The sequence below is a fragment of the Nothoprocta perdicaria genome, unplaced genomic scaffold, assembly GCF_003342845.1.
Source record: "Nothoprocta perdicaria isolate Ctin4 unplaced genomic scaffold, notPer1 scaffold_348, whole genome shotgun sequence".
Lineage (NCBI taxonomy): Eukaryota > Metazoa > Chordata > Aves > Tinamiformes > Tinamidae > Nothoprocta > Nothoprocta perdicaria.
The window spans coordinates 513,122-525,757 of NW_020455586.1; the positions used below are offsets into that span (position 1 = coordinate 513,122).

Consider the following 12,636-nt stretch of genomic DNA (forward strand, 5'->3'; position numbering starts at 1 on the left):
AATGAGATGCGGGAGGTTGGTTCCCCTCCTTGTCCTGCTCTGCTGTCGGGGCTCCCTGTTCTGTGCTGCCGCCACCACCAAGGGGGTCTCTGGCGGCAGGAGGGAATAAGGCTGTGCTTGCAAACAACAGGTCCATGCTGGTTAGAGGGGCTGCTTTTGGAGCGAGGGAGCTGGGTTTTTGGAGTTTCTTTCTTTCTTTCTTTCTTTGGTGGCAATAGTGGTTTCTGTGGTGTGGAAAACTGCTGCTGCTACATGCAGTAAGTTGTGGTGATCATGCTAAGCCCCTGTCGGCGCCTTTYACCTCTTCCTTAGAGGACTGTTCGTCCGTGCAAAGTACTTAGAGCTTTCGAGTGACTGGCAAAGCAACCTGAGGCAACTATCTCTACTGACCCTTTTTGTTAAGCTTGTCTTTTTACATATAGTCTAGCYGTACTGTAAGGTTTCCCCTCCTAGCACTTGTGCAGCAGCAAGTAGTCACTTGAGAGTTAGGAAAGTCTGTATCATAGACGRCATGTTTGGGAGGGATGTTACATATTGGTGAGCATTGCATACATATCAATGTGTGTCTGCTTTCCAGCTGACATTTGGTTAGGGCTTCTGATATGAAATAGGTGGAAATTTTGCAGTCCTTTTTTTCATTGTGGTAATCAGTTGAGGTGTCGAAAATTAAAGGAGTAATGTAATTGCATTTTATCAGTACTTTGTATCATTGTCCTAGAAATAAAGAGAGTTAAATGGTGTAACAATGACTTCTGTAGTCTTTTTGCGACATTCAACTCAAGTTGAATTCATTAATTCAACTTTAGAAGGTTCAGAACGGGTGAGAACTTTACTTTGTACTTATCCTCAGGAAACAAGTAGTTATAAAAGAAGAGGATACACCATAAAGACCGACAAGCTTAGCTCATACCGTAGATATTATCAATCAGTGCTCAACGAGAAGCAATACATTGTTACATTAAAGAATGCCACCGCGTGTTGTAGTATGGAATGTATATCTCCTCYTCAACTTAGATCAGAAAATAATTTTGAGAAGCATAATTAGTGATCTGTCTTGGTGGATCTCTCCTCCATTTTTTTCCTGCTTTRTATTTGAAATATCATAAATTGCCCAAATCCATGCCATCTTATTTTTTACATTTATTACTGTAAGAAGTATTTCTTGAAACTTCCAATATGAGCTAAATCTTGCCATTTTTAGATGGTACACAGGCATAAAGGAAGATGAGACTCAACATATTAGTGGCWGAATAGAGATTCTCACATATTTTTAGGTATGTTGTGTGTGTGCTTAAGTAGAGCATTGGGGTGTTTAGTTGATAATAGTGGATTTGTCTGTGTGGTACTTGTTGATGAAAGCAAGCCCAGGAAGTTGGCTAACTGAGCAATTGCTGTAGACCACCTGTGCAGTCTTGTTCGGGAAAAACTCTGCATTCGACTCTGTATGTGGTTTGAGGAGGTGATGACTGCCTCACAGCACCGACATGCCAAACATTTCCTTAGGTAGGAAGAAGCTTCTGAACTCATCCTTTTTCATTCATTCATTTTTCATAAGGCACCATGTGACATTTTCAAATAAGACAACTGGATTAGAGTATATCTTAACCGTAACTCATAGCACTGATACAGATGATTCGAAAGGCACTCCTCAGAGCAAGGGCTATTCATGTGGAGTCTGCAGTGTCAACACCCTTAGTTTATTTTCTCTATGCATCCTTCAAAAGGAGGTTGGCCAGTGTTTATCCACTCATTTATGTTAAAATCTCAGGATTACAATTCCTGTTCATCCATAAAAATTCCTACCAAAAAAATGCAATCATGCTTTTTATTGTGTGCGTTCATGATACATAATGCAATATATTGAATACCTGTGGATTCAAAGTAGCTTGCAATTTAGGAGAAAACTGTGAAAAAAACATCAAGCAGAAGTCATCGACTAAGCATCTTATACTGTACAATTTAGAATGATTAATCATTGTGAAAAGCACATTTTATTAAGCTGATTGCTTTAAATGTTCCTCATATGAGCATCAAAATGAACATTTATACCAGTCTCTTTCTAATTTATCTAAAATGTGTAGAGTGACTCATCATTGAAATTTGTTGTTAAAACCTTTAAAGTAAAGTAAGTAAAGTAAGTCTTTATCAAGCAAAACAGGAGTAATTATAAAACATCTGTTGTCAGGAAAGTGTATTTACAAATAAACCTTAAATGGCTGATGTACAATGTGTCATGAGAACCTTGCGAAAAATGACCTTACAGAGATACAGTGAACTTTAATACTTAWCTTGTTCATATATTTCAATGGAAGGGTGGAATGTATGTAAAATATTAGTTATTTTTAACAGTAGAATCCATTATATTACTCGTGGATTAGAAAAGTGTTTTTCTTTGTAAAGTTACATGTGAAAAATAAATGTCTTCTCATATTTGAAATGGTTAGGCAGCAGAAATCAGTGATGCTAATTTTAAAAATCAAAATATGTTTATTTGTCAGTGTGTACTTGTGCATGTGTACGTGTGATATATTTATATCTACATGATGTATGCATGTTTACAAGTATGTTAGCAAACTTCTGAAAATTTTATTTGTTTTTAATCTTTTCTTAAAATACCTGTTAATACCTGTTTTTGGAAAATAATATTTATTTGTGAACAAATGAAATAATTATGGCATAGTATACCAAAAATATATACATCCTCAATATATTTTTTTCTAGAATTAAAAGCAATCTTTTGTTCATGGTCCTTACTTTAGGAACCTACTGATATTTCAATAATTATATATTTTGAGGAATAATCCTTAATAAAGTATGTCATTAACACATTGAAGATACATAGAGAGGGTCAGGTAGGGTAAAGGGAAATATTTTTATGAAGTTAAATATGGTTTCAAGCCATGGTGTTTTTAAACCCGTTTTCTAATGCTTTGATTAATGAATTGCATTAATAATCAAAGTGATTTCTGTGGGAGACTTGCCTGATAAGCTATTGAGTTGATAAAATCACTTTCATGTACCAGACAGCTTTGATTCATGTTGTTTAGTATTACAATAGTTCAACTTTTTCTTCTTCATCTTATTCTACCAGTCRTTTGATGAAGAAATCATTGTCATTAATTTCCAGGTATTCATGAAGACAAAATCCTGCCTTCCATTGCTTCCAGTCATCAATCAATTATAAATCACCCAGTGTTTCTAGGAGGAGGTTATTCAGTTCTAATTGTTTCCCAGTTGTTCCTAATATAATCGCAAATGTTATTAGATGATTGACAAGATGCTGAGGTCTTCATGAAAAATGAGTCTTATTCCTGATTCTAACCAATAATAAGTAGAAAATAAATGCCTTGTACAATTAAAAATTATAGTTTGAAAAGCTGTATGTGTCATTACTGCAGTTCTATCTTAGCCTGTATTTTTGTTATCTACAAATCTAGATTCTCTGCTAATCTGAAAAATTGACATTTGGTTAATTAGGTCTCTTGAGATTATTCTACTGGAAAAAGCCCAACATTTAAATGTATTAAAAATCACATGCAAAGTTTACTGTTTCTCTGTGAGCTCATTTCACATTTAGACTTCTAAATTTATACATACAGTGTATAAATTTTGAAATGACTTGGCTTCTGATTTTGTATATATTAATATTAACGAGAAAGCGAGACCTAGAGAATGTGTTCAGAAAAACGCTTTGATTAGATTTTATTGTCTCTACAAAGGTAATTTAACTCTCCAGAGAATACATTTTTGGAAAATTCCTCATTATTCCTTGGATAATAGTTTGAGGCAGACATGGGAGTGGCCCATAATCACTGATGTAAAATAATGCCCTGGGTACATACTGTCTTAAGTAGTTTTTAATTCTTCTACAGGTGGAATGATATAAGTGGAAAGAGAGATCTACATATGCATGTGCACATGCCTCATTTTTCATGTCTCATGAAACTTTAACCACTGTGCGCAGTTCTGCTTGTGGATCATCTGGTTTTGAATTTTCAGTGGACTAAAACCTGTAACTGGGGTCTTCTTTGTGTATCTTACGAATTATTCTTAACAGTTCATTGAAGACTACAGCTACCACATTGTYTAAATACAAGAGTGTTTATTATGCTAGGTGTTTAATGGACTTTGCAGATTTTTAAATATATATTTTTCAGGTGTACATAGTTCACCCTTAACCCATTTGGAACTATAAAATAACTTCAATAATATGCGTAGCAAAATTCATTTCAATTTCTTTTTCTTCAATGCTGCTAATCTGGTTGAAAGATGAAATGARTAAATATGCTTTTTCTAATGTAAAATACTGTAAGCATATTTAAAAAGAATAAGTAAGTGAATGGTTTGCAGGACTAAGTGTCAAGGTTTCTCATCCAGGCAAAGTACCTCACGTAGGATCTGTGCTTTCTAAGACAACCTTTATGGTGAAGGGCTGCAATTCTCTTAGACTAGACCAGTTTTGGTACCTCTGAAAATCATGAGTGACATGTTTTTGAGAGTAAATTGGAGAAAAAATAAACTTAAAAAAATGTAAATACTGGAGACTGTGGATTTTTAGGAATATCTCAATCATGGTTGATGGAAATGTAGGCATATAACATACCATTAGAGCTATAGGAGTGTTATTTCAGAATTCTTGTATTGCAATGTAAAGGAAGTACAAAATCTCAATCGTAACCATTGTGTATCTTAGAATATTACATTAAAAGTAGAAATTCAATAATTTCAAAGAAAAAAAATGAGCATATGTTTTCTAAATGTTCTAAGTTTAGCAGTAGTTGCAAATTCAGATCTAGTTAGAGATTCCGTAGTTGTTTCGGCTTGAATTCCTTTCTCGTTTCATCCATAATTTTTTTTTCTTTCTCTATTCTTTCTTCCTGAAATGCATTATTTTGCACTAATTTACCTGAGATATTTTTCATATCAAATTGAAGGAAAGGAAATCACACAGTTGTAGTTGCAGATTTTACTCTTCATTTGTAATAAATGTTTTTTTGTGTGTTTTTTTTTTACTGGAATCTCTAAAGTTTGAATCTGCATCTAGCAATTTTTTTTTGTAAATGTATCAGCTAATGTAGCTATTTAGTTTATTGTATATCTAAATAACCTTGTTAATAAGACATTAAGGAAATTTCAGTATATATTACTGATTCATAGTAGTGTACTGACAGAGGTGTTACAGGTAAGGTCAGGTTTCTACACTGCATTTAAAGACAGAATTCTGTCTTTTTGCAATACATAATCTATTAGTCAACATCCTTCTCATGTTACTTAAGTGTTAATTTGAATTAAACTAAAAATTAGTACTTAAAACTGTCATTTTGAATAATGACTTTTCAAGTCATTAGCTTATAAGGAGCAGCAATGATATTAAATACAGAAGTAACACTCAAGAAGTTTATTACAGAAAACTTTATGCTACAGAAAACTTTATGCTTTATGCACTATTACAGAATAATGTTGAAACCTGGTAATACTCAAAATTGTGAGACTAGATGACCATTTTTCATAATGAGTAAATAGTGACCTATCTTGCTTGGTTATGTTTAAGCTCTGTTTTAACTTTGACAAATACGAAATAGTTAATGCGTACATTGGTAAATACATCCACRTGGCATATAGTGCCACCAGCTTTTCTTGAAACCTTTTAACACTGGTACATCCTTGTCCTCAAGAGTTAGTGCTAATTCAAATCTTATGCTCTGTCATACACTAAGTTGCCTGAAAATAGAAAGAATAGGTGGTGGTGTGTTCTGTAGTAGAAAAGGATGGGAAAATTAACAAAACTCGACATATCTCTGTCAGAACCTCAAATCAGCAACCAGTCATTAAATTGTCGTTTCCAGGCCATAACACTTCTGTACATTAGAGTTTAGTTTTTCATTTCAGTTATATAAATCAGACAAAAACTTAATGAGATGAGTTTTTTTTTTTCTTCCAATATAATTTTCTATGGGAATGAGGGAATGTATTCTTTCCTGGTGCTGAGAAGGAACTAGCTGAACCTACTAGCAGGATTTAGCAATAAGTAATTTGATTAAGTCAGAGACAGGAGTCAGTCCTAGAATTCATAATTTATGGTTCTGTCTTATAAATGTATAGACAATTTCAGCATATCCTAAAACAGATGACATTATTTATATTTCTCTAATTAAATAAAAACATARCCAAATTAGATGAAGAATTTTGATTATTTTAGAAGAAAGCTAATGAATATAAGATTGAAAGAGGTAAATAATAAAAGGTTGATATAAAATTTAAAAGAACTGCTTTGTAAAGAGTATAGAAATCTTACTCCCTCGTGATTTTCAGTATTCAAAGTGATATATTGATTACCATTTCATAAGATGTTGAGCAAATAAATATGATATCAGTTGTTTTAGTGAGTTTTCATAATTCAAAAGAGGGAAAACTGGCCAAAGTGGGAATATAAAGTATAGCCTCTCTCAAAGGTAAAGGATAATCCTACGGATTTAATTAAATAAAACAATTTAATTAAATCCATGGTCTTGRTTATAATCTCTTTTGACCAAGTACAGACCTTTTGGGCCATAAAATGTCWATAAGGTGAATAGGAATTGAACTCTTGGTTTACAATAAACAGACAGAGATAGATGATGAAAGTGCATTTCTTTAAAATACTGAATTAAGGATTATGAAACACAAACACACAGCTTATTTGTCTCTAGAGAAGTTAAATTTTTTAAAATGTTTTTAAAAAATCCTTCTGAAGTATTTAACTTTCTACATTTGTTTTGTAATCTCTATTGTGTTGCCAAAGCAATAAACATAGCTGCTGGTGCTGCTACACTGGTACTGCAAAGTACAACTCCAGAAAACATTCATTTATGATTGCTTCAGTGTTTTTTTTTTTTTTTTTTTGAAAAATACAAATGAGAGAAAGGAAGTAGTGATTTTTTTTTTTTTTGATTAGTCTACATTTTTTGCATGCCCGTCATACAGGTAAACTTGAACAGATTTCGTGTCCCAGTGGAAAGAGACTTCTAAAGCTCCAGGGCTTTTTTGTTACTGAATTTTGAAATCCCACTGCAAAGAAYGGATATGTTAGATTTCTCAAGAAAAGGTCATCAGATTTCTGCAAAATGGAAATTCTTAAGGAACCTAAATGGAGGAGCTGCTACCAGGCTCTCCTTTAATGTAGCAGTACACTATAGGTATTTTTAGTCTCATTTGATGAGAATATGCACTCCCTGGGCATTATAGAAAGATTCAGTTCCTTAGTTTCCTAAAATGAGKTTTTTTTAACTAAAAAAAATTGCTTTTACTTTTAATATTTGATGTAACCTGAAAGAAAGCTGTCTTTGARAGGCAACAGTTGACTTCTCTATGATCATAAGTATTCTATTTGTGGTTTATAAACACATACATATTTGTAAATTTTATATATATATATAATGGCCATGTTTGTATAAGGGTTCTTCTTTAAGAAGCCTATTCCAGAATGAAGCAGTGACTACTTCACCAAAAAGAAGTCTATTTAAGCATCATATATTTTCATTGCAAATCTGTAACCAAAGATATCTCTCAGTTAAGAGTCTTTATGATAGAACAATATGTGTAACATTTATTGATAATTAGAAAAAACAGTCGCGTTTACCAAAATACAAATAAATTTGACATTAATATTTTTGTTTGTTTGGGATTTTAATCCACAATCATTTYTTCTCTTTGTGTTTAAGAATAATTTTATACTAAAAGAGTATGTTCATAAATGTGATGAGTTTTTCTCCCAGATTTTCTTGTAACCTTAGCTATGTAGTTAATGGCTGATAGCTCATTTCTTTTCTAAAATCTTGCATTGTGTACTGAGCTTTTAGTTATGCACAGAATGTCCCAGGTTGAACAGGTGCTCTCATCGTTTCCATCTGTATAAATGAGATGTGAGTTCCTCTGCCTTAATTAGCGGTTTGTATCTCTGGGACACTCAAAATTCTGATGAACTGACCAGTTTACCACTGTAATCTGTATGCCAGAGACTATGAAATAAATGAACTCTTAAAATTMATTGCTCTATTTTTTTCTCTCACTTTCCCTGATATGTAGTCTGAACAGATTCAACTATGTAATCAGGGCAAAAACACATGAAGTGTGCCATGTTTTGCTCCCAATGGCATTTTCTGCTGTGTTATTTAAGCCAGACAAAAATAAAATTTCAATAGCTACATATAGAAAGAGATTTGCATGGCAGGATGGTTTTACTGCAGCTTTTTTATTTTTGTCGAGGTTCCCGTTGCATCTACTRCAAGTCTTGTCTTATTGAAGCTCTGGGCAGACTTGTATCTGGAGGTATATGTGGCATCAGCCTTGAAGAGCACCAGTTTTTATGCTTAGGCATGTGTATGTATGTTTATAGCATGAAGATCTAAGTATGGTTGTCTTTTGCTTGTTTGTTTTTCATTGTTTTCTTGCATAGCAATATAGAGATAACAGGTTCTTCCTGCTTCTAATTGCTTTTCGTTATCTTAGCAATTATCTTGGGTAATGATTGTGTCAAGAACTAGTAGCAATTGTAAAACACCATATTAAATATATTCCTAGATATTCCTAATATTCGTATAAATTTATTCCTTGCTATAAATATATTCTTAAATATGTTCCTATCCAAAATTCAAGAGAAAAAAATGCAATAAATAATCTTCTAATAAATATCCTTGAATTTACCTTGCACATATTTGGATGACTTGAACAAATATATACATTCCTCCTAAGGAATTTGTTTGAAATTATTAATAGTAGACAATATACATAATCAGCATTTCTCACTACTAAACAGGTTTTTTTTAAATCTCTGTAGCTTTACTTATTTCTTTTTGTCTTTATACTAACCTCAACCATTTTTTATAGATGGTTAGAAACATACAGCATAGTCTTGACTTTTTCACTAGTGCAGTTTTGACTTACCTAAATTAACAGCCTGGATTCTGAGAACGCTTCTTTCTTTTCTTTTTTTTTTTTTTCCACCTCTGTAGATGGATTTGTACAGAGATTAGTTTGCACCTAAACTCTTCTAGGTGTTAGACTGGTAAATCCCACTTCATTGTTTCCTGTTACATTTAAGCTTTTTGATAAAGGAGAATGAACTGAGATTCAGCATCCTATGTCTGTAGACTTATTTAAACCAAATGAGAAGCCAGCTTCCACAGAGTCTCAGTAATGACTTTTTTCTTATGACAGTGTTTAAGGAAAAGGAGATGAAAATCTTTTCGAATTCCATCTCTAAAGGTCAAGTGTCCCAACAATTGCGATTTGTGTACAAATAAAAAATGTATCGTTTTAGTCCTTTTGTGGATGTAAATTTATTCAGCAAATTCCGTTGTCATCAAATTATTACTCTGGTAACAGAGAACTTTTAATGTAATAAAAATCTTCCTTTTTATCTTAGCACATGATTCTGGAAATCTTTGTAAATTAATATGTAATGCTCCATATAAAAAGTATTCTGTTCATCACTGTTACTTTTTATAAAATGGATTTTAAAAGTATGCGTGTAAATAAATAATGAGGAATTGATGACTCAGATTTAAATGAATTATGATTTTTTGAAAACTGACTATTCCTAGCAAGCAGCCATCTTTGTTGAAAACTGGTTAAGATATTTTATGGAGACTAACTCACAGAAGAAAAAAAAATACAGTCTAACCACACAGCCAACCATACTGCCTAATCATACTGCCTAATTCTCTATTTATAGGTATTTGCAACAGGTATTGCTTTCTTAGTCTTTTTGTCTCTAAAGTTATTAATARCAGAGGAACAAAAATACCTCATGTTTTCCACACAAGTTCAAAGATTAATAAAATCTAATATAGGTAAAATCAGAATAACCTGGTGAGAGTTAAACTAYGGTATTACAGTCAATTTTATCTCACTATGATGATAGGTTAGCAGAATCAGGCCTATCAGKCCGTATCAAGGCCACAATAGCATCACGTTTCAAACAATCAGTTTGACATCACTTTGCGTACCAAGATTTTAGCTTGTAAACTGAATGGCTAAAATGAAGCAATAACAGAATCAAATACCTCTGTTGAATTATTAAAGCAGCTCAGTAGATGTCACCAGGCAGAGCCTACTCTTAAATTTGTCATGGATAAGCAGTTAAAAATTCAAGGTCAGGCTCCCTAAGGCTCACTGCTTCCTTGCAGTGTTCCAGTAACAGCAGCTAACAAACCTATAGTTGGAGCAGCCCAAGTGGCACAAGTGTGAGGAGCATAGTGAACCTTATCATAGAAATATAAATTTTACTTACACTTATACTTAAGGATTATTAACACTTACTTTTTTTGCAGCTTGTTATCAGCTTCACACAGTAGCAGTATTTTGGTTTTTCTATTTCACGTTCATTTTAAATGTAGGAAGTAGCTATCTGTCTTTGGAAGATAGACCTGTTTTCTRCTCTTACCTAACAAGTGCTTAAGGTACTCAGTAATGTAATGGTCAAGGGTGGAAAGTATTGCTAGTACRTACTTGATTCTGTTGTTGCAAAGGAATTTACTACAGCTTTTCGCTAATCTTAAAAATAATTCCAAACATGTTAAGGAAAGAATAAGTTAAGTGGATATAAGCAACTTGACTAGAAAGGTAAGTATTTATAGATTAAATAAATTTGTAAAGGGAATATAATTTTCATTTTTTATATATTTGTTTTCTTGTAACCTTAATTTTTATAGAGGACATAATAAAGGTTGTTTGGAGTAGTACATTTGAATTTAGGGTTGCTTCTCATGTAAGCAATGTGATTAACTTCAGGGCCCTAATTGCAGTGGGGAAACTAGCACCGTTGTAGCTGAAGCAGCGTAAAGATTTTGCTTCTTTTTAGGTATTTGTGTTGCCATTAATCATATTAAGGATGACACAGACCGCTAAAGGCAATACTCAACAAAAAAACAGGCTTTAAGCGATTTCTAATTTGCTTGTTTCTATTTTCTCTTTATATAAGCTGCAGGCAGTTGTTGTTTACATATCAYTTATATATGTAACAGTTCCAACTAATATCTGGATAAGTTTGTGGTATTAAACATTTTTAAAAAAGAGAGTGTAAGTTGTTTATTCCCTAAAGCAGTTCAGGTGTGACACCAGAGCACTCATGTTGCACGTCTCATGCTGAGTCCAATAGATTGTGASATACAGAGTCCTTTTTTAGGTGTATGTCATAGCTGTGTGGGAGGTGAAGAAATGTTTCCTCACTTCTGCTGTAGTATCATCAAAGTCTCGCGCAGTGGCTCTAATATGTTGACAGTTCAGTGAATCCTGAGTCCCTCCATTTGGTTATGGAGCTGAATTTTTATCCCAGTGAGTTTTTTGTTTGTTTGTTTGTTTTTATGTAACATGAAAATTACTCAGATTTGCAGATTTATACTGTACTGCCTACTGCCATGGAAACACAAAAGTGTCTTTAGGGGGACAAATACTGAACATACTTTTTTTTTTTTTTTTTTTTTTGGCCTTATACCCCTTGTTGAGTTCTGAGGCTTTCTGGAACATTTTCCTGTTGGTTATGAATTGGGATTTGGTTACTGGATTGCTAAATGTAATTGGACTTTTCCCTCTTTGGAGTGTCGAGCTGATTACGTTTGTTCTTTCCTSATAGGGAGGCACTGGATCAGTGTTTTTTAAACAGGCAGTGGATCAGTGAGCATGGCTGTTTGGCTATTGACTTATATATAAGTTTCAGTTATGAGGGGACAAGGAGATGATTGAATAGATATTCCTATTTTGGGGTAATTCAGCCTCTGCATTGAGAGCAAGATAGAAACTTTGCTATTTGCATTACTACAGTAGAAGCATATATATCAGTTTCTTTAACTTTGAAAGCCCCATGCCACTAACTTTAGTTCGCTTGCCTGTAAACTTTGACAGAGATGYTTTTGCAAGGAAACAGATTTCCAAATATGCAGTTGTTCAACCTTGCCATTGGGAGTCATGGAAATTTGTGTTGTCATTGCATCTATAAGGCCGAAGGAAAGCTAGCAGTGATGTGTTGGGCTATCATTCACTCACTATGGTGACATTATATAGCCTTGAATCTCACCTCCTGGTCCAGTGGGAGCCATGAAACAGAAACCATGCCACATGACATTTTTGCTTAAATAACTATTGGTCTGCAAATTAAATCAAATAAAMAGCAGAAAGGAGAAAAGAACTTATTTTGGCCTTGCTAGCTGCAGGATGCAACCATGGTGTTCAACACATATATGGATTAAATATTGCAGTTGCTTTACATGTTTAGGTGAGAACTGGGCAAGGATGCAGAGCACACTGGAACTTGCCTAAAGCTTCTATTTGGAACCCAGAGAAGCTATTTGCTGAACAGTTTTATTTAATATGTTGATATTAGTAGCATTCTTACTTCCAAGCAGAAGAATGCTACTAATATCAACATATTAAATAAAACTGTTCAGCAAATAGCTTTTCTGTCAGCTGCCAAAACAAATTGACATTTACGTTTGTGGGGTTTTTCACTGCAAAGTCAGATGTATTTTCCATTTTGTCAGAACAGTATTTCCAGTTAAAACTTGATTTGACATGCACATGATGTCTGGGCTCTACTGTATAGCCACATTGGTTATTTACCTCATTATCGGAAAAAGTAGCTAGCCACGCATGCTTTGTGCC

The 12,636-nt window shown here is 33.5% G+C and overlaps 1 protein-coding gene across 1 annotated transcript in view; it reads left to right on the forward strand.

The window, feature by feature from the left end:
- LOC112951368 (fibroblast growth factor 14-like) overlaps positions 1-12,636 on the forward strand; it is a 36,579-nt gene that overhangs the window by 310 nt on the left and 23,633 nt on the right. The window lies entirely within an intron of this gene.